The sequence below is a fragment of the Gossypium hirsutum genome, chromosome A07 (genome assembly GCF_007990345.1).
Source record: "Gossypium hirsutum isolate 1008001.06 chromosome A07, Gossypium_hirsutum_v2.1, whole genome shotgun sequence".
NCBI lineage: Eukaryota > Viridiplantae > Streptophyta > Magnoliopsida > Malvales > Malvaceae > Gossypium > Gossypium hirsutum.
In genome coordinates, this window is record NC_053430.1 from 42,105,758 (window position 1) to 42,129,675 (window position 23,918).

The window sequence follows — 23,918 nt, forward strand, 5'->3', positions numbered from 1 at the left end:
AGACACATCAAAGGGAAGTCATCAAAAGAAATGAACTACTTATAAAGACTTACCAAAACTTGTAGATCGGAATTGGGAAGACTTACTTTCGGCAAAAACTTAAAGAATGGAACGATGAGGAGAAAAGAACAAAGACAGAAAAAGAGAACAAGAAGAAAGAACTCAATGTAACTTCAGCAAAAGAAAGCAGCAAAATGATGAACAGTAGAGTGGGAGGCAGAAGAACTATCATCAATTTTTTCCTGGAAGTAAGAGGAGCCGAATTTCTTTAAAGAGAGATAACAAAAAAGAAAATAAAAAATAAAATCCTTCTAAATCTTCCTAAAAATTAGAAACTTCATCCCCCACACTTCTCAACCACTCCAACCGCCCACTAGTATTAGAATTTCACTAACACACAACCACTTACATGGCCACAAGTAAAAATAAATCCTTCACTCGTGTAGAAACTCGAACGCTTGACCCTTTGCAACAACAACACTCCACTTAACCACTAGACCAGTTGGCCCATGCTAACATATCTTTATTCATATTTATTTATAAGCCTACTGGCTAAAGGCAAGGGTTTACTCCTTAAAAACAAAACTTTTTACACATGCCCAGGCTTGAACCCAGGACTTCTCAGACACTACCCAGAACACTTAACCACTGAAACAGATGCACAGTTGTGTCACTTTCTTACACAACTAAACATTTATGTGCAATCTTCTAACTATTCTCATGCTCAAAATCTAATACATCTAGGCCCAAATTCTGGGCGTAACAGCTTGAGAGCAGCCTCGAATCGACAAAAGTCCTATGCTGATTTGAAAAAAAAAGGAGACAAAATTTCAGGTTGGTAACAATGTATTCTTGAAAGTGTCGCCTTGGAAGAAAGTTCTCCGGTTTGGCCAAAAAGGAAAATTGAGTCCATGGTTCATTGGACCATATGAGATCACAGAAAGAATTGGACCGGTTGCATATCGGTTAGCTTTACCACCAGAGCTTGATCGGATTCATAATTTGTTTCATGTGTCTATGTTACAGTGGTATCAATCTGATCCTTCACATGTTATCTCTCCGGCAGAGGTAGAGATCCAGCCTTGTAATGACCCAAATTTTTAGGTCAGCGGAAAAGTGAATTTTTGGGTCTTCCATTTTGAAAATTAGATTTGTAAATATTTATTAGAAATATTCACGAAGTTAGGTGAGAGACTAATTAGATTTTAGTTAAGTAAGTTTAGCTTAATTAAAGTTAATTTAGTGAAAGGACTAAATTGAATAAAATGTGAAGGTTTAATTAAAAACTATAGAAAAGTCAAGGAATTAAATTAGCAAATAAGTCTTATATGACAAGTGTGTGGTATGTATAAGTACACTTGCATTATTGTGATTGGTACAAATGTATATATAAATATGTATTTACTTATTAAATAAGAAATAATATCTATAATTTAAAACATAATAATAATGATATAATATAATAATAAAAGAATAAAGAAATAAAATAGAAAAAAAAAAGAACAGGGAAGGTGGAATGAAATAGACAGGAAAGAAAAAGAAAAGGGAAAATTAGGGCTTTGAAGTTTGAAGGTTATTTGGTAAGTCAATTTAGCCCATTTTCTTGTAATTTTGATGTTTTTGGAATCCTAGGAAGAAATACTACTTGAATTATGTTAAAAATAAGGAAGTTAATGAAATTTTTTTTAGATGTTGATTAAGTTGAATAAATTGATGAATTATGATATTAAGTGATAGAAATTCAAGTTAGAAGTGGGAGATGGATTAAATTGTAAAGAGAGATATAAGTTTTGATAAAATTGTTTAAATTGTAGAATTGATGTTTTATATTGAATATTAAGAGTTGAAACTTGTTTAAAGTAGGTAGATAATGAAAATTTTAAGGTTTATTTGAAGAAAAATAATAGTAATGGGGGAAGGACCTAATTGAAAATATAGTAAAAATTATATGGAAATAAAAGAGTGTGTTATTAAATAACATATATTGATAATTTTAAATGTTAAATTTTATGTAGCCAACGTAGCACCAGAAACGTCATCGAAAAAGGGAAAGGAGAAAGTGAACGAGGATATCGAGTAAACCCGAGAATTTCGGTTTGTATTTCTATAAAATATGCTTAATTATTTAATACAATGTAATTGTTTTTTTAATAGTTAGAATGTATAATGAATGTTATGATGAAAATTGTTACTACTTCTATATTGAAATGAAACGATTTGAATACCCTATTAACAGTGTCAGGTAGTAGGATACAATTGGCATGCCATAGGATTGGAAGTGTTCAGGGATATTCTGACTGTGTGTCGATGAGACACTATATGTGTCGACTACTGTGACTATTCCGCATTCGTTCTGAAGAAGTACTTCATACCTGACTATGACTGTTACTGTTACTGTTACCCTACAGTGTATTCCGATTTCGACCGATGAAACACTGTTAACCCCAGTGTGTGGGTTGAATCCGCGTATTCATTTAGGTCCGAGTTATGTTAATAGGGGTAAATAAAAGTACTGAAGACTGTCTGATATCGATTAAGTGACTGTGACTGATTTACGAATGTTTAAGTTATCGAATGATATGAAATATAAATATATATGAATTGCTTAACTATAGGGAAGAGATGTAAAATGAATGTAAGGGGTGAAGCTATTAAGATTATGAAAGTAAAAATTTTAAGTTACAATGTATATACATAGCTTATTATTATTTTAGGTATTAGTTTATAGAAATACCACTGAGTGCATACTCAATGTACGGTTTGTTTCCGTGCGCAGGTTAGGTATAAAGTAAGTAACGACTCAGCATCTCAGTCAACTCCCGCACTCAAAAACTTGGTGATGTATCTATCTTTGAAAAATGGCATGTACCTAAGTTATTTAAATGATATCATGTTGTAAGTGATGTTAGTGAAGAATGTTAATAGATAGTTAATGGATATAATGAGAATGTTATGATGTATAATCCTTTGAATTGAATATAATGGCATTTAGATGCAACTTTTGAAATGGTTTAGTTTAAGGCATTATTAAATATATGTATTAGATTATGATATGATGGTGTAATGAGTATTAAGTGTGTTTAATCATGTTTGGACTAGTTGAATGGAGAAATATTGAAATGCTTGTTGTCTACAATTTACAGGGTTGGTAATTTTAAAATATAAGGTTCATTTTGAGTCCACATGGTTTGTCACATAGGCGTGTGACTAGACCTTGTGAGACACATGGCTTGCACACGGGCATGTTGCTAGGCCGTGTGTCCCCTGCACCTAAAATGCTACAAACATGTTTGCACACAGGCTAAGCACACGGGCGTGTGCCTTGGCCGTGCGAAATTAGTGCATTTATAAGCTATAAGTCAGAATACTCCACGGGTAGAGGACACAGGCGTGCCCAGACCATGTGAGCCACACTTTTGACCTTCACGAGTATGTCATAAAAATCACGTGGGCGTGTCACATTAGCCACACGGGCGTGTGGTACTATTCAAAAGAAGAAATTTTAAATTTGCACGAAAAATTTTCTATGGTTTTGAGTGAGCGCCAGTTTGATTTAATTATACTTAATAACTGTTGTAGGCCCATTAAAGCTATGTTTAGATGTATAGCATTGCATTGCATTTATTCTTGTTTCATGTACAAATGTACTATAATGATCGGTAATGCTCTATAATCCTGTTCCGGCAACAGGATGGGGTTAGAGGGTGTTACAAGCCTCATATGGCATATAGTGAGGAACTAATCAAAATCTTAGCTCGGGAAATAAAAGAGTTAAAAAAATAAAAAGATAGCTTGGGTAAACGTTCTTTGGCAATGACATGGTATAGAGGAAGCTACTTGGGAACCAGAGGATACTATGAGGAAGCAATACTTGAATCTTTTTACTGGTAAGATTTTCGAGGACGAAAATCCCTAAAGGGAGAGAGTTGTAACAACCTATTTTTTTCAGTGAAACCGGAATAGTGGTTCAGGACCACAAATTCGACCCGAAATATATTTTATTTTTATTTTATCATACGGCCCGTAATATATTAGAAATGACGTGTGGAAATTTTGATATGAAAATTTTATCGGTTAAGTGTTTAAATACGAGAAGAACTAAATCACATAAAATGCAAAAGTTGAATTCTAGTAGCTATGAGGATCAAATAGCTATCAAAATCAAATCTTAAGTTCCTTATATGGTAATTAGACCATTAAGGAAAGTATGTAGATTTTTCTTGGTGACTCATCCATGGAATTATGGAAAAAAGGCAAGGATTAAATTGGAAATACCAAAATACTTAATTAATTAAAAGATGAAAAGAAATAAATCATCTTATTTTCATCATCTTCAACCTAAAACACATGGAAACCCTAGGAGAGAGAAAAGAAACTTTCGAGGCCTAATTGAGTAAGTTCTCTTGTCCTGTTTTTAGTAATTTTGGTATTTTTGAAACAAGGATAGCTTAATCTCTCTATTTGAAGGACTAATTTGAAAAGTTATCAAGGTATGAAAATGGGTCGTGGATGTATTATGCTGGAAATTAGAAATTTATGGTAGAAAATTAAAGATTATTGATAGATAAACAACTTTTACAAAGTAATTTTTGATGAAAACATGATTTAGGGACTAAAATGAAAACTTGTAAAATTTGATGAGAAATTTTGAAATTTTATGAATACATGTGCTAGAAAATTTGTAACGGGGCTTAGGTTAGGCTTGGAATAAGGAGTAATTTGTACAAGTTTCATTTTCCGGGCCTAGGGACAAAATTGAAATTTTAAGAAAAGTTAGGGGTAAAATGGTAATTTTTCCTAGGACGTAAATTGAGTCCGTCTAAGTATGAAATGTATGAAATTAATGATTAACTTCATTTATATAGATCTGGAAAACACTAATTCGAGGTTAGATCAAGGAAAAGAAAAGAGTTCAGATTAGTAGACTTTGACACGAACAAGTGTCGAGATAAGTTCGTGTAACTTAATCGGACATGTAATTATGTTAATTAAATTTTGTGGTGTATGTAATGTGATTTATGTTGATGTAATTCACTTATATGCTATGATGAAAAATGAAAATAAGCTTGAAATGGTGCCAATGGGTTGTCCCGATTGAATGGTGAATTCTGATGATCGTATGCACTTTCCCGAAACTAATAAGGTCCTGCTTTTATTGCGGCCAGGATTAGCTTGGACGAGAAATCCCATTGATCTTGTTATAGAAATAATTTAGCCCGGATGGGTAATCCAAATATAATACCTTTCGAGTGTGCGTTAAAATTAGGGTTTAGCTTGGATTGGTAATCCTAATCGAGCTTTGAGCATACGCTATATAAAGGATTTAGCTTGGAATGGTAATCCTATTATTAGATAAGTACTCGAGAGAGTGTTTCATGGTTAAGTGTCATAATGGGTACCATTGAATAAGAAATTGACGGATTAGTTAATTTTACACTTCGAGTGTACTACTTAAGCATCCATCGGAATTCAACAATTCAACAGACATAAAACTCTTGACATGGCATAAGAACTTTGAGATGAATTGATAATTACTTGAAGGAATATTCCTTGATGAGCTCATTTATGTTACTTTATTTATACGAATAGTTTGGTGACTAACATATTTGATGGAATGTATGTGATTAAGCCATTTAGCCAAATGGATGGAAACATAACCTTGTATGCCTAGATTTTAATAAACAAGATTGGTAAGTTTAGTTTCTGTTATACAGACTTACTAAGCATATAATGATGTTTTGTAACCTAGCCATTGGAATGGCTAGTAATGGTTCATTTTAATATTACTATGTAGGTTATTATGTTATAAATCCAAATGTGTTAAGTTAAAAATATGTGACCAAAAGTTTTTATTGTCTTAGATAAACCAAGGTAAGTTTATAAACACTTGTGCTTGAAATGAAATGCCTTATTGAATGATGGAATTGTTTAATTTGTGTGCGTGGGATTGTTTGGTATTGGATGAGTGCTTCAAATGCAGGTCTTGGGTGAAATTTTGGGTGATAAAAGGAGCTAGAAATGGCTTCATTTTGTCCAAATGGGCAGACACATAGGCGTGTGAATAGATTGTGTGTGACACATGGCCTGGTAACACGGGCATGTGGTTAGGCTGTGTGTCCCCTGCACCCTAATTTTGAGAAACAAAATGCTTAGAATTGGGCATACGGGCAGAGACACAGACATGTGTTTCAACCGTGTGTGCCATACGACCTGGAATGCAGGCGTGTGTTTTGGCCGTGTGAAACCTTCACCTAAATCCTGTTAAATTAATTAACCACACGGCCTAGCGCATGGGCGTGTGGCATGGATGTGCGTGCAAGTCAGAGAGTTACACGGAGTCGAACACGACCTCTAGCATGGGCGTGTCCTAAGGTCACACGGGCGTGTCCCTTGGGCCACACAGGCGTGTTAGCCTTGCACATTGGAAAAATTTTAAAAAGCCGCAAAAAAATCTCAGAGGTTTCGATTAACTCTCAAGTCGTTTCTAAAGTTCGTATTGGGCCTCAAGGGTCCATTTAAGGGACGTTAAGAAAAATTTGGAATGTGAATAGTAACTTGCATGGTTTATTTGTAAATGTTTCTCAATGTTTTGGTAATGTTTTGAAACCCTGTTCTGGCGACGGATATGGGTTAGGGGTGTTACAAGAGGCATGCAAGTCAGTTGTAATATTTATATTGTTACAATGAAACATTGAATTATTCCAAGGATCGAACCTAAAGGAAGAGGTGATTGAGCAAAAATGAGCATACACAATAGAGTCTAAGTGGCTACTAATATGATTTTATACTACGACAATCCATAAAATATGGTTTTGTAAGAAAATTATATATTTCATCCTAAGGACTCAATTGAAAGAATTGTAAACTAGAGGGACTATCTAACAAATAACCAATGGTGGTTGGTTGACTTTCTAACATCTCAATTTTGGGCATAGTTAGAATAGTGGTTTCGAGACCACAAATTTATAGAAATATTTGTTTTATGATTATTTTGAGGTCTATGGCATGATTTCATGATTATGTGAAAGTTTCATAAAGAAATTTTGTGAATAAGTGTCCAATTTGAATTTTAGGACTAAACTGCAAAAGTTACAAAATTAGAGATTCTATAAGCTTTAAGTATGAAATGGCTTTAGATTATTAATTAGAGGTCCTTAAATAGTAATTTTCCCATTTTCTATTTTTATGAACAAAAATGGGCATGCATGGGTAAAATTTTAAATGAAGGCCTTAAGGGCATTTTTGTCATTTAGTAAATAAAAGAATTAAAAGGGAAAATGAAGTGAAAATCTTGTCCATCTTCTTCAAGGGTGTGCCGAAATTTCTAAGGACCACAGCTAAGTTTTTCTTCAACTTTTCAAGCTTGAAAGTAAGTACATCCTAGCCTCGTTTTTTATGCTTTTTTATGTTTTTGAGATCCTTGAAGCATGATCTAGCTATTTCTACCATTATTTTGAGCTAGGGTTCATGTGAAAAAACTTACCCATGTGTGTCATGCATGTATTTTGGTGTTTAATAGAGGAATATGAAAGTTTAATGCATGATAAACATCTTTTACTAAGTGATTTTTCATGAAAACCCCTAAAATGACCTTTTTGTGAAAGTTGTAAAAATGAGTAGTAAAAATCAAAATTTAAGGAAAATGTGGGCTGTTATGAGTATTTGTTAGGTTCGGCTAGGCTTGGGTAACAAAGAAAAAGAGTACATTTCATTTTACAAGCCTAGGGACTAATTTGTAAATACGTGGAAGTTTTTGGGCAAAATGGTAATTTTACAAAAATATGATTTATGGGTTGTTTTGAATAATGTGATAATTAAATAAGTGAAATTTGCTATTATAGATCAAGAAAAACGGAGTCTGAGCCTAGACCGGGGAAAGAGCAAGATCTTGGACTAAATCAAATTAATTTTCCATATTTTGTACAGAGGTAAGTTTGTGTAAATAATTCAACATTATGTTATTATGTAATTAAATGCTTTAATATTGCATGAATTCTATGATTGTTTTTGTAGATTGATTAATGATGATTCGATGACGATTCAACAAAGTATTGGTACTATGATATCCCGGTTGAACCTTAGAAATAGTTGGGATACAAATGTCATAACGTTAGAGACATGCCATGTAAGACCATGTCTGGGACATGGCATTGGCATCAATATGTGATCCCATGTAAGACCATGTCTGGTTATACGTGATATTCGTGACAGGTTTTAAAATTTATAACTAATCGTTCTTGAAACTAACTGTTATCATGATGAAGGCAAGTGTACCTATCGAACAGTAGTATAGCTTTAGAAAGACCGGATTGTCGAACCCAAAAGAACCAAAAGTACTATTAATTACTTTCTTTTTATTATCTAGCCTAAAAATTAAGGGATTTGTTTATCTAAACTACTTAACTAAACTAAGAATGCACAGAGAGAAATTGGGGAAAAGCTTTCGGGAAAATTCGATTGATTAAGACAATACCCAAAGAAAAATCCACCTAGACTTCACTTGTTTTTTGAATCTGAATCAGACGATTTATTCATTTGACTTGATCCGTAGAAATCCCTAAGTTATATTATTATTTCTCTCGAGACTAATAACGTCTAACCCTAGGTTGATTTAATTGAAATCTCTTTCTAATTAACGCCCTAGTGTTGCATTAACTCGTTCTACGGATCCCCTTATTAGGTTTCACCCTAATCCAGCAAAATCTTATCACCCTATCTCTAGATGTGCAGTCAAATCCGCTTAATTACGACAAATTTACTCTTAGGCAGGGTCTTTTCCTCCTCTGAATAAGAGCATTAACTTGAATCAATATCCTAGAATATTAAAACAAGAATTAAGAACACATAATTAAGAACAGTCAAATATTTATCATACAATTCAGATAATAGTAACAAGATCTGTCTTAGGTTTCATTCTCCTTAGGTATTTAGGGGGTTTAGTTCATAATTATAAAAGAAAACATCTCAGAAGAATAATGAATACAAAACATAAAGAAAACCCAAAACCCCTGAATGGAAATTGAAGGGAAATCTTCAGTCTTGACGATGAATCCGGCTTCTAAGATGGACCAATTGGCTTCCTTTGAGTAATTCCTTTCGCTAGTTTGTTCTAAATTCCTCCTTCGGTGTTTAAATAGGCTTTAAAATGCCTAAGAGGCCTCAAAAGTGGCCTTTTCTGAGTACGGATATACTTGGGCTCAGTAAGGACACGCCCATGTGCGATTACTCCAGCCCGTGGTCAAGGCTGTTGAATAGGCATGGGCGTGTAGTCTACCTGCGTAAGTCGTACTTTGATCCTACCAAATAGACACGGCCGTGTGACACGCACGTGTGAGGAAGTCCAGGCCGTGTTGATTTCCCATGTGGGTCCATTTTCTCCATTTTCGGCCCGTTTCTTGCTCTTTTTACTCTCCTATGCTCACTTAAGTATAAAACATGAAATTAAAGGATTAGGAGCATCAAATTCACCAAATCTAAAGAGAAACCATCCATAAATGTGCTAAGCATGGGATAAAAATATGTATAAATCATGGTTTATCAAATACCCCCACAGTTAAGCGTTTGCTTATCCTCAAGCAAAATCCTCAACTCAAAATCAAAATAAATTCTTCTCAATTTATAATCCCTATCAATAATATCTCAACATAATCCATAAGTAATTATACATTGAAAATTCAATTAAAAGTACATCAAAGTTTCAAACATTCCAAGTTGAGCATTTTATCATGAAAACATAGGTGTCCCCCCTCATCTAAGTAATCACATTTGATCAAAATATCACAGAGTTTAACATCCTTACTAAAGATTCACTCAAATCACTCGAGGTGTTTAAGGACATCAAGTAAAGCACTTATTAGTCAATATGAAAAGTTATTGCCATAGGCTTGCATGAATATCAAATCTCCACCACTATATATTAAGATGATACATCAATCAAAAAGGTCTTTAGAGGGTTGTAACGTGGCTTTGGTTAGGGGGTGTGGTCACAAGCTGAAGGAAATGGTTAGAATAGAGATTGAATTAAAGAAATCACCTAACTAGAAAAAGAACCAATTATCAATTGAATACAAGTGAGCTTCTTCTCAGAATATGGAATTAACACTCAAGCTAAAAAAAAATGACGAATTACTACTAATATATGTGTAAGGATTGTTTTTTTTCTTCAGAATAAGTCAAATAACATAGAACTTAATTATTGCAACGAAGAATAAAACATAGCTAAGCAATTAGTTCAAATCAAATCTTGACAAAAAGAAGGATCAAATTAGGGGATTTCAACAATAATGGGTTATCGGTTAAAATTGAGGGTAAATCAATTAATGGCTTGTTAGGCTCAAAGGGGATAACTAAGGGTTAATTATGAAGGTAGGCTTTTGTGGAGTGAGTGGGTTAAACCTAAGTGCCTTTATCATCTCCACATATCAAATTAAATGGTGTGGTCTTGACATGCATAATCAAGCAAGTTCTAGAATAACAAATCAATACTGACGCACTCATCATACAAGTGAGCATGAAGGAAATAAAATATGCTCTACAGGCTCAAGATCTCACAAAAATTATGGCTTTTTGATGTTTAAACTTGTGAATTTCAACTCAAGATAATACCTAAACTTAGGGAAGCAACCTAAAAGTTTTTTAAAAAAAATCAACTTATCATGCTTGATTCCCTAATGTTTTAAAGTTTAAACAATCAATGCATAAATGCCTATGTTTTAATTCAAGACATATCAATAAAAATCATAAATTAATTAAAATTCATTTTAATAGTGATGTGAGTGATTCACGTGAGAATAAGACAAAATTCAGGGATTTCTGATAATGATATAAAAGACCCCTACACTTATGATGTACATTGCCCTCAATGTACAAAGATATATATATTGAAAAATATAGATATATAATTATAAGATAGGGAGAGAAGTGAAACTTCCTAAATGATGAATGAACTCCTTGAATTGGAGTTATGTAGAATAATCGGCCAAGGCAATGATGATAGTGGGGGAGGATACTACGGTGGTGGTAGAGGTTCATTAGTCCATAAGTCTTGTGCCAAAGGAGTTTTATATCTGGTAGTAGCTATGGTCGTGGTCAAGCAGGACATGGCAGTCGTGGAGAACCTTTGCCAGTGGAGTTTTTAGTTCCTATTTGATGATGAGCTTTGGAGCTCTTTATGACTGTGATAAAATCAGGAGCTCTTTAGGAAATATAAGGAAGCATAATTACTCGTAATGAAATAGCCAAAAATAAAAATTGTAAAAACTAAAATTAAACTAATATTAAAGGAAAATGAAATAAAAAGTACTTAAAGAAGATAAATAAAGATAAAAGTGAAAATAAAAATAATAAATAAAAAGTTTTTAAACATCGTCATCGCCGGATGGTTCGCGAGGTGGCGGCGGCGATGAGATGTGAAGGTGCTGACAAATCTGATGAAGAGTAGCATCAATGTGATCAAAAAGCTGAAAACACTACTGCTCAAATCGAGTAAGGCGCTCAGAGATGCCAGAGTATGAAGCCGCCGCATGAACTGGACGATGGATGGATGGTGGCTGAGATGGTGGGTCCTCATGATGTGGAGGGACATCATCAGTAATGTCCTCTTGGTCCTCCTCCTCGGTGGACTGGATGAGGTGGTACTGAGGAGGGTAGGTGCCACGTCGTTTCTCGATCATCCTCATATGTAGCATGCTCGAGATGCCCTGTAGGGACATCTGGCCAATGAGAGTGAGGGAGGATGATTGTGCCACTGTGTTGAGGAGCCCAAAGTACCAAGCCAATCGAGTCACATCGGGCTCGATAGAGATGACTCATCTCTTATGTTGCTCTGTCTGATGGTGGATGGCGAGGGTAATAAAGTAGGCAAGGTCAAAGACGTGCTCGTTCGCCATGCTCTACAAGAAATAGGTGTCGTGAGTGTTGACGATGCCAGTGCTCTCTCACCATCCTGTCAGAGTGTGGGCCAAGATGGCATGTAGGTATCGCAGGGATGGGGCAAGGGTCGATGCCTTAGAGCAGCTAGGATCATTGGTGGCTGAGACAGGGACGAGGTCCTTCCAGAACTTTGAGGGAGAGTAATGGATGTGCCGATGGAGGGTGTCGAGCTCGTTGTCATCCATGAACTCCTCCATGTACAGCCCAAGTGCAATTCCAAACTCTGGTACGCTCAACTGGCGCACTAGACCACCAAGGCGGAACTGGACCGTTCCAGGATCATCGATGTATGTCATGACGACTTGAAGATGGAAGGTCGAGCAGAGTTCCATCGTGAGCTCGGGGTATGTCGGCGAAATGATCTCAAAGAAGAGCCCCCACAGTTCAATCGTCAGGAGGGCTCAGACCACGTCAGCTGTCTAAATTTGTTCAAGTGTGGCCCAGTCAATACAGCTGCCCACACCTAGGGGTCGGGCCCATAATATCTGAAATAGTTCCTCCTGAGGTCCCAAGGAGAACTGGAGGAAAGGGTGACGGATCTCAACGGTAAGACCCGTGAAGGACGTTGCTCCTTTCCTTTTCTTCGAAGCGGGGATGACAGTCTTCCTGCCACATGAGGTTAACATAGTATACCTGTAATGACAAGTCGAAATAAAAATAAAATTACTCTCCAACAATAGCATGGAAAAATATGCATGGTAAAATTAATAGAGATATTTACTAGAAGTCAAGTACGAAAGAACAACTATGCTAAAAAAAAATAAACCCAATCAGATAAAGTGTGTCATTACTATGAAAAGGACTACGAGAGTAATGCTAATGGAAATATCAAGTGAATGAATGTATATGGGTAAGCATGAAATCTATGAAAACAAGAAAAATGGATGAATGCAGCAAAATGTATTGACTAACTTTGCAAATTTCTATCATGATAACTATGATAATTTGCTCAAAATAAAACAAAATATCATGAAATAAGTAAAATAATAAAGAAAATAGAGGGAAAAAATGAACAAACATAAGAGGGAGGAGCTTTGGATCATCGAAAGTGGTGTTTAGTCGGTGCACGGGCGTGGCAGGTAGGGCGTGTGAAGTTGTAGTGACTAGGGTTAGGGATTTTGAGGAAGGGGATGATGAAAAGTGAGGGGTTTATATAGATTTTTTTGGCCGTGTGTTTCGCAATTTTTTTAATTTTGGGTGCGTTTGAGACTCACACACGCCCGTGCTCTTTGGGCGTGTTGGTGCCCACGGCTGTGTCCTACTTTGTTTGCTTCTCCCACCCCCGTGTTCCATTGCGCACGCTCGTGTTGTTTTATCAATCTTGAGCATGGGTGTGTCGCATGATCGTGCTAAATTCTCTATTTTAGCTACGGTTCCTAGACACGGGCGTGTCACACACCCGTGTTGGTTTGATAGACTCACCCACGGTGACCTCGCACGGTGGTGACCACTTATCACATGCCATGCTAAAGAAAAATTTTTCCCTGTTTTCACTCAACCGTAACGCACGTCCATGTCTCTTCTCATAGTGTTGGCACGGCCTAAGGCACGCCCGTGTGCCCTGCCATGTGGATTAGAGAACCTGTGTTTCAATGACTCAGTTAGTGATTAGATGTTAAAACTAATATTTTTAAAGAAGTTATCATCGTTAGTGCTCGGGTCGCCTGCCGAAAAGCGCTTATTTATAGTCTAAGCTCAACTTAGCTTTCTGGTGCATGGTCATGATGGTGCGAGGAATTTACACTCCTCATCCCTGCTATCAATTTTATCAACATCAGGTTTAAGACGAGTACTGTTTACCTTAAAAGGGCCGAATTTGGGATGAATTACCTTGATTGTACCATATGGGAAAATACTGAGTATCGTAAGAGGAATTGCTCCGTTAGGTTCAGAAGTGGCAATGAGAGGGTCTCTTGCATCTAGTAGTACTTTGTCTCCAACCTTAAGTTGATTTGGTATGACATTGAGATCGTCATGGCATGGTTTTGGTTTATCGTGTGTCATCAATTTATGCATCTTCCATTCATCTAGTTCCTCGATTTGTAGCTTTCGTTCTTCATATAGAGGTCCTTTATTGTTGCTTGAACATGGCTCATGTAGGTTCTTCGAACTTAGTTCCTGCAAAGTAGGTTGCACCACATGGTCAGTTTTAGTAGAATGATTTATACAACCACCTTCATGTTTTGATGTGTTACTCGTATTACGAGCTTGAAGGGTGATTGTTTCGTCTCCCACACGAAGTGTGAGTTCACCTATTGATAAACGCCAAATTATACATAATTTTACCCCAAATACTTAGCATATTTATGGATGTTTATTACTAGATTATTGGATTTTGGTGCTCTTAATCCGGTTATTTCATGTTTAGTACTCAGGAGAGCACCAAAAGTCAAAAGGAGCCAAAAAACGAGCAAAAAAGGGACAAAACAGACCAAATCGAGAAGATGACACGGCCTAAGCCTTTCCACATGGGCAGCTCACACGCCCGTGCCTTTCGAGGGTGTCGACCAACGCTTTCACGATTCACACGCCTAGCCATTGACCCATACGGCCTTGTGTAATTTAATGGATCGAACACGGCCTGGCAATCACGTCACACGGCCGTCGCACACGGGCGTGTCCTTTTTTCAAGAAGCTGTATTTTACACGGAAAAGGATACTTAGGGAGGAAGAAAGCCAATCCAAAGCCTATATAAACACCCTAAGTATGACTTAGAAATGGGGCCTCCCTCCAGAACTTTTCCGGAGTACAAAACCACACGCTGGGAATTACTTGAAGGAAGCCAGACGATCCATCCCAAAAGCCGGAGCTAATCCAAGACTAAAGATCTCTCTCAAAATTCCTTCAGGGGTTTTAGAGTTTTCTTTATGTTTTGTGATTTTCATACTTTTGAGATGTACTCTTATTTTATTATGAACTAAACCCCTGGGATACTTAAGGGGGTTGAAACCTATGATGGATCTTGTTATTATTATCTGAGCTGTATGATAAATACTTGATTTGTTCTTAATTATGCTTGAGTTAATATTTCGGGTATTGATTCATGATTTGATGTGCTTATGCAGAGGAGAAAAAGTCCCTGTCTAAAAGTAGATTTGGCATAATTTAGCGGAGTTGATCGAACGCCTAGATATAGGGTTACGAGATTTTGCCGAATCAGGGTGAAACCTAGTATGGGAATCCATAGATCGATTTACTGCTTCCCTAGGGGTTTCAATTAAGAAAGAGATTTCAATTAATTCAACTGAGGATTAGACGTTATTAGTCTCAAAAGAGATAATAATATAGGTTAGGGAGTCTCACGGATCAATTCAAGTGAATAAATCGTCTAGTTCAGAGTCAGATAACAAGTGAAATCTAGGTGGATTCCTCCTTGGGTGTTGTCTTTATCAATTACTTTTCTTCAAGTAATTTTCCAAATTTTCTATTTGCTTTAGTTTAATTAGTTAATTAGTTTAGTTAATTAGTTTAATAAACAACCCCTCTTTATTTCTGGGTTAAATAATAAAAAGATAGTTATTACTAGTACTTTTGGTTCCCTTAAATAAACAACCCCTCTTTATTTCTAGGTTAAATAATAAAAAGATAGTTATTACTAGTACTTTTGGTTCCCTTGGGTACGATATCCCAGTCTTGCCATTACTATACTATTGTTCGATAGGTGCGCTTGGCTTTTCGTCATGATAATAGTTAGTCTAGGTTTGATCTTTATTATAAATATTTATTACTTGTTACGAATCACGCGATCAAGTTTTTGGCACCGTTGTCGGGGAACTAAAATATTACGAACGCTAAATTTTTACTACTTTAGCCATTTATTTTTCTTGCAATTTAATTTTATTATTATTATTATTACTAATTAATTTACTTTTTCTTTCTCTTGGCAGGTTTTTATAGTTAATGACTAGAAGAAACCCGTTGGGACCATTACTTTTTGACGAAGAAATCAATCGCATAGTTCATAGAAACAAAAGAGAAATAAGGCGCAGCTTAAGATACACAGAAAATGAGCAAGAAGACGATACTCAACCCCTAACTGAAGAGATGGCTGAAAACCAAGGCAATCAGCTACCTCCTGCAATTGCAGCTAATCAAAATCCTGCTCCACGTACTATGTATGACTATGCTAAACCTTCTTTAGCAGGAATTGAATCTAGTATAGTTAGACCTACTATCGCTGCAAATAATTTCAAACTGGAACCTAACACAATTTAGATGATACAGCAGTTTGTTTAGTTTGATGGTTTGCAGGATGAGGATCCTAACACTCACTTGGTGAATTTTCAGGACTTTTGCGACACTTTCAAAATTGATGGCATTTCTGATGATGCCATTCGCCTTCGGTTGTTCCCTTTCTCACTGAGAAACAAAGCTAAACACAAGGGTCCATCACTATTTGGGAACAAATGACCGCAAAATTTCTACTAAAATATTTTCCGCTGGCTAAAACGGCTAAGTTACGTAATGTTATTTCTTCTTTTGTGCAAAAGGACTTAAAAACACTTTACAATGCATGGGAGAGATACAAGGATCTATTGGAAAGGTGCGCTCACCATGAGATACAGATGATTGACACAGCTCTGGAGGAACCATCAACAACAAAACACCTGAAGAGGCTTATGAATTCATTGAAGAAATGTCACTGAATAATTATCAGTGGCAAGTCATGAGGACTAAGCCAATAAAATCGGCCGGCATTTATAACGTCGACTCTGTTACTATGCTGTCAAATCAGGAAGAACTTCTCAATAAAAAGATTGATGGTTTACTTGTTTCTACGCAGGTACATCCAGTAATGAGGTGTGACTCAAGTGGAAGAGGTGTGCATACAGAATATCAATCCTTCAATCTTACAAACGAAGAGGAACAAGTCAACTATATGGGTAACAATAACTTTAGATCTCAAAATAACCCATATAGTAATACTTATAATGCAGGTTGGAGGAACCACCCAAATTTCTCCTGGGGTGGTCAAGGGAATCAAAAGACAGAAAATCCTCAGGGTTTTCAACAGCCACTGTATCAACAAGAGAAAAAACCGAACATTGAAGAGATGCTCTCTAAATTCATCTCAGTATCAGAAACCTATTTCCAAAATACCAAGACAACACTTAACAATCAACAAGAATCGATCCAAGGGCTCGAAACTCAAATAGGCCAACTATCCAAACTAATCTTCGAACGACCACAAGGTAGCTTACCAAGTAATACTGAACCTAACCCAAGGGAACACCTCAATGCAATTAGTACTCAAGATAAGGAGGGATTCATTGCGCCTGAGCCAGAATTGATGCAAGAAACTGTGGTGAGCAAAGGTAAAAGTGAGGTAAGTCATAACAAAACAGTGAATGAAGAATATAGACCTCGTGTCCCATACCCTAACGTGACAAGGAAAGACCGCTCAGATGAATAATTCGGTAAATTCCTCAAACTTTTGAAAAAAATTACATATTAACTTACCGTTTATTGATGCTTTGTCGCAGATGCCAAATGAAATGAAATTTTTAAAAGAGATTTTAGTAAATAAACAGAAGTTGGACGAAGCGTCGCATGTGGAGCTAAACACAGTCTACTCAGCTATTCTACAGAATAAGTTACCCCACAAATTGAAAGATCCAGGGAGTTTTACAATTCCTTAATTGGCAGTTTAGATATAAGTCAAGCATTAGCTGATTTAGGGGCTAGTATTAATGTCATGCCTTACAAAATGTTTAAGCAACTAGGTCTTGGGAAACCTAAACAAACTAGGATGAGCATTCAATTGGCAGATAAAACTATAAGATTCCCTAGGGGTATTATTGAAGATGTATTCGTGAAAGTAGATAAGTTCATATTCCCCGTTGATTTCGTTGTTCTAGACATAGAGGAGGATAATAACACCCCTTTGATTTTAGGGAGGCCCTTTTTTAGCAACTGCTAAAACAATTATTGATGTTGGCATAGGTGAGCTCACGCTTCGCGTAGGAGATGACATGATCACCCTTCAAGCTCGTAATTCTGGCATCACATCGAACATTGAAGGTAATAGTCCACACCAATCTACTAAAACTGACAATATGACTTTGCAGAGATTGAACTTCAAAGAAGTTCACGAGCCATGTTCCATAAATGATAGAGGACACATTCATGAAGAACGAAGGCTACGAATAAAGGAGCTAGACGACTGGTGAGCACACAAACTGAGAACATATGATAAACCGAAACTACGCCAAAACAAGGCCGATACCTCTCCAAATCAACTTAAGGTTGGCGATAAAGTCTTACTAGATGCCGTAGATCCTCACATTGTCACTACCACACCGAATGAGGAAATCCCTCTTACGGTACTCATTATTTTTCCATTCGGTACGGTGGAGGTGAGTCACCCCAAGTTCGGCACTTTTAAGGTTAACAACACCCAATTAAAACCCTATTTTAATGAGATTGATAGCAGGAATAAGGAGTATAAACTCTTCAAACCAGCTTGACCATTCACTAGAGAGGTAAGTCGAGCTTAAAATATAAATAAGCACTTCTTGGGAGGCAACCCGAGCACTAACATATTTTGATTTATTTATTTTTAATTTCTAACACTTTAAATCATTAACTTTATCTTTGAATTGCAAAGTTTTTCAGCATACACGGCCAGGCACACGGCGTGCCTAAAGTTATGGCCAAACAGGGGAAGAGACATGGTCGTGCGATACGATCGTGTGGAATCAGGACATGATTTCCCCAAAACACGGGATGCGATAAATCCCCCTGGCCATGCGACATGGCCGTGGGTGAACTTGATAGGTGAACACCAGCGTGGGAATAGAAAAACACAGGCGTGCCAGGGGCAAGGCTCGATTCTGTTTCTTCGACACGAGCATGGGAGAAGCGAACAAAGCTAGGCACGACCGTGCGACATAATCGTGTGACACACATGCCCAAGACACACGGGCATGGAGTAGTAGTCGGGCACGACCTAAATCGCAAAATTTGAAAAACATGGGCTCACCTTCAGAGTACACGGGCGTGGCCTTAGGCCATTTGGCTCTCTCATATATAAGCAAACCACTGTTCATCTTCTTCCCCCTTTCAATTTAATTATTTTCTTTTGAATGACATATCTATATTAGTAGATTTTACTTTCTTCATTTTTCTGGTATTTCTAACAAGTAATCCTACTACGCTATCTTCCACAACAACTTTTAATAAAGCTCTTCATGATTCTACAGACTTCCAAGCAAAGCTGCTAGGAATATCTTACGGAATGAGGAAACAAATAGGGAACGATACCTCACTAGTGCCATGTTCAACGACCCAATTTCTTCATCTAGCAACGAACAGTGGCATCTACCACTTTCCCCAAACACTCCAGCCTCAGAATCAAGCTCTGCATCCACAAACCAAGGAGTTTCACCTCTTTCCCTCTTATGATTTTCTTTACTTTGAATATTCTATCTTTGTACATTGAGGGGGTGAACATGAACATGCTACCTAACTTTTTGCATTATTCTCAAATCCCTAAATTTGGTCTTGTGCTTAAGTGATTTTCTCATAATATTGATCAAATGAATTTTGATTGATCTATAATTATTGTTGATATGTCATGAATTAGATCATGGGAATTATGTATGATTACTTGATTATAGGAAATTAGAGAATTGAGCATAATAAATTGATATTTTGAGAACTAAAATTTTTAGATTATTTTCCTAAATTGAGGTATTATCTTGAAATCTTAAGTATACAAGAATGACATCACAAACCCAAATTTTTGGTGAGATTTTTGAGCTTTGTGAGCATATAGCTTTCTTTCTTGCTCACTTCTTTTGTAGTTTGAGTATGTCAACATTGAACTGTTATTCTAGAACTTGCTTCGATTATACATGTCAAGATCACACGTATGGTTTGATATACTGAGATGATAAAGGCACTTAGGATTTAACCCACTTACTCCATAAAAAGTCGTCCCACATAATTAAACCCTTAGTGAACCCCCTTGAACTTACTAACCCTTTTTATTGAGTAACCCTCATCATTAACCCATTAACCCATTATTGTTGAAATCCTCTTACTTAATTTACTTTTTTTATCGAGATTAAATTTAATATTGTTACCTCACTATGTTCACCATTTTTTGTTACTGAATCATGAAGTATGATTTCTATATTGTATTAACTTGATTTGTTCTTAAAAAAAATAAACTTAGTATTATTATTGTAATCCTCAACAAGCTAAAGTTGTCATGAAAAAAAAGAGAGCTCATGTAATATAGTTCTAGGTATTTGTTTGTGATTCAGTAATTAAGTTTTTGATAGTGGGGTAATATATTGAAATTATCTCGATTCTAACCTTTTTCTTTTCAGCTTGTATCCAAACCCGTAACCTAAACCCCATTACAACCATACAAAGACCTTTTGATTTGTGTATCATATCATTTACAAGTGGTAGAGATTTGATTTTCATGCAAGCCTATGGTAATAACTTCTCATGTTAGACAATCGAGTGCTTAATCTTGAACCTTAAACACTTTGAGTGATTTGAGTAAATCTTTAGTGAGGATGTCATCTCTTGTATATTTAGGACTAAAGTTAATTATTTAGAAGAAGGAGATTACCTATGATTTTATTATCAAAATATTCGATTTAGATTGTTTGAGGCTTTTAATGCCCCTATAGTTGAATTCTCACTATATGATTTTTTGTGGAATAATTTGCAACATTATCAGTAATGATTATGTGATTGAAAGGAATGAATTCTAGCAGTAAATGAGAGTTTTACCTGAGGACAAGGAAATGCTTAAGTGTGGGGGTATTTGATAAACACCAAATTATACATATTTTTACCCCAAATACTTAGCATATTTATGGATGTTTATTACTAGATTTTTGGATTTTGGTGCTCTTAATCCGGTTATTTCATGTTTCCTACTCAGGAGAGCACCAAGAGTCAAAAGGAGCCAAAAACGAGTAAAAAAGGGACAAAACGGATCAATCGAGAAGATGACACAGCCTAAGCCTTGCCACACGGGCAGCTCACACGCCCGTGTCTTTCAAGGGTGTCGACCAAGGCTTTCACAATTCACACGGCCTGGCCATTGACCCACATGGTCGTGTGCAATTTAATGGATCAAACACTACTTGGCAATCATGTCACACGACCGTGGCACATGGGCGTGTCCCTTTTTCAAGAAGCTGTATTTTACACAAAAAAGGATACTTAGGGAGGAAGAAAGCCAATTCAATGCCTATATAAACACCCTAAGTATGACTTAGAAAGGGGGCCTCCCTCCAGCACTTTTCTGGAGTGCAAAACCACACGCCAATTACTTGAAGAAAGCCAGACGATCCATCCCAAAAGCCGGAGCTAATCCAAGACTAAAGATCTCTCTCAGAATTCCTTCAGGGGTTTTAGAGTTTTCTTTATGTTTTGTTATTTTCATACTTTTAAGATGTACTCTTATTTTATTATGAACTAAACCCCTTAGATACCTAAGGGGGTTGAAACCTATGATAGATCTTGTTATTATTATCTGAAATGTATGATAAATACTTGATTTGTTCTTAATTATGCTTGAGTTAATATTCTAGGCATTGATTCATGATTTGATGTGCTTATGCAGAGGAGCAAAAGTCCCTGTCTAAGAGTAGATTTGGCATAATTAAGTGGAGTTGATCGAATGCCTAGAAATAGGGTTACGAGATTTTTTTGGATTAGGGTGAAACCTAATATGGGAGTCCATAGATCGATTTACTGCTTCCCTAGGGGTTTTAATTAAGAAAGAGATTTCAATTAATTCAACTAAGGATTAGACGTTATTAGTCTCGAAAGAGATAATAATATAGGTTAGGGAGTCTCACGGATCAAGTCAAGTGAATAAATCGTCTGGTTCAGAGTCAGATAACAAGTGAAATCTAGGTGGATTCCTCCATGGGTGTCGTCTTTATCAATTACTTTTCTTAAAGTCTTTTTCCAAATTTTCTCTTTGCTTTAGTTTAATTAGTTAATTAGTTTAGTTAATTAGTTTAATAAACAACCCATCTTTATTTCTAGGTTAAATAATAAAAAGATAGTTATTACTAGTACTTTCAGTTCCCTTGGGTACGATATCCCGTCTTGCCATTACTATACTATTGTTCGATAGGTGCGCTTGCCTTTTCGTCATGATAATAGTTAGTTTAGGTTTGATCTTTATTATAAATATTTATTACTTGTTACGAATCATACGATCACCTGTGCCAACATCAATTATTGTTTTAGCGGTTGCTAAAAAGGTTTTCCCTAAAATTAAAGGAACGTTACTATCCTCCTCTATGTCTAGAACAACGAAATCAACTGGGAATATAAATGTTTCAATTTTAACGAGTACATCTTCAATAATCCCCCTAGGAAATCTGATTGTTTTATCGGCTAATTGAATACTCATCCTAGTTTGTTTGGGTTTCTCAAGACCTAGTTGCTTAAAAATTTTGTAAGGTATAACATTGATACTAGCCCCTAAATCAGCCAAAGCATTATTAACATCTAGGCTACCAATTAAACAGGGAATCGTAAAACTCCCTAGATCTTTTAATTTGTTGGCCAGCTTATGCTACAGTATGGCTGAGCAAACCGCATTTAGCTCCACATACGACGCCTCATCCAACTTCTGCTTATTTGTTAAAAGTTCCTTTAGGAATTTGACTGCATTTGGCATCTGCGAAAGAGCTTCAATAAACTGTAAGTTAATATGCAACTTCTTTAATAATTTAAGGAATTTACTAAATTGTTCGTCTGTGCGGTCTTTCCTTGTTGCGTTGGGATATGGCACATGAGGTTTGTACTCTTTAATTACCGATTTCTAGTCATTGTGGTCCACCTCACCTTTACCTTTACTTACCACAGTTTTTTGCCTCAGTTCTGGTTCAGGTGCAACTAACCCTTCCTCATCTTGAATGGTAATTGCATTGAGTTGCTCCCTTGGGTTAGATTCATTGTTACTCGGTAGGCTACCTTGTGGTCATTCAAATATCAATTTAGTGAGCTGACCTATTTAAGTTTCGAGCCCTTGGATCGATGCTTGTTGATTCTTAAGTGCTGTCTCGGTATTCTAAAATAAGTTTCTGACACCGAGATGAATTTTGTTAGCATCTCCTCAAGGTTCAGCTTTTTCTCTTGTTGGTAGGGTGATTGTTGGAAGCCTGGAAGTGGTGGTCTCTAATTCCCTTGGCCTCCCCATGAGAAATTTGGGTGGTTCCTCCAACATGCATTGTAAGTATTACTATAAGGATTATTTTGAGATCGAGGATTATTACCCATGTAATTTAACTGCTCATTCTCCATGTTATGGCCATAGGGTAGGTATTCTGAATTGCTTGATCCACCTCCTCTTGCTTCACACTGCATTACTTAGTGAACCTGTGAAGAACTAAGAAAACTGTCAATTTTTCTATTCAAAACTTCTACCTGATTAAAGAGCATAGTGACCGAATCGACATTAAAAACGACGGTTGTTTTCATTGGCTTTGTCCTCATGACTTGCCACTGATAATTATTCAATGACATCTCTTCTATAAATTCATAAGCATCCTTAGGTATTGATAGTTCCCCCAGCGACTGCATCGATCATCTGTTGAGTCGAAGGATTCTGGCCATTGTGAAACGTTTGAGCCTATAGCCAGAGTGGTAACCCATGATGAGTGCACCTTCTCAATAGATCCTTGTATCTATCCCATGCATCGTAGAGTGTTTCTAAATCCATCTGCACAAAAGAGGAGATATCATTACGTAATTTGGTTGTTTTGGCCGGCGGAAAATATTTTAATAAAAACTTTTCAGTCATTTGTTCCCAAGTAGTATTGACCCTCGTGGTAACGAGTTCAACCATTATTTAGCCTTATTCCTCAATGAAAAGGTAAACAACCGAAGGCAAATGGCATCATCAGAAATGCCATTGATTTTAAAAGTGTCGCAAAACTCTAAGAAATTTTCCAAGTGAGCGTTGGGATCCTCGTCCTGCAAACCATCAAACTGAACA

The 23,918-nt window shown here is 36.4% G+C and overlaps 1 non-coding gene across 1 annotated transcript; it reads left to right on the forward strand.

The window, feature by feature from the left end:
- Window positions 1-23,568: 23,568 nt before the first annotated feature.
- Window positions 23,569-23,675, forward strand: LOC121203815 (small nucleolar RNA R71). Its single transcript, XR_005898750.1, has one exon. It is a non-coding gene; the product is annotated as a small nucleolar RNA R71 (small nucleolar RNA).
- Window positions 23,676-23,918: the final 243 nt, after the last annotated feature.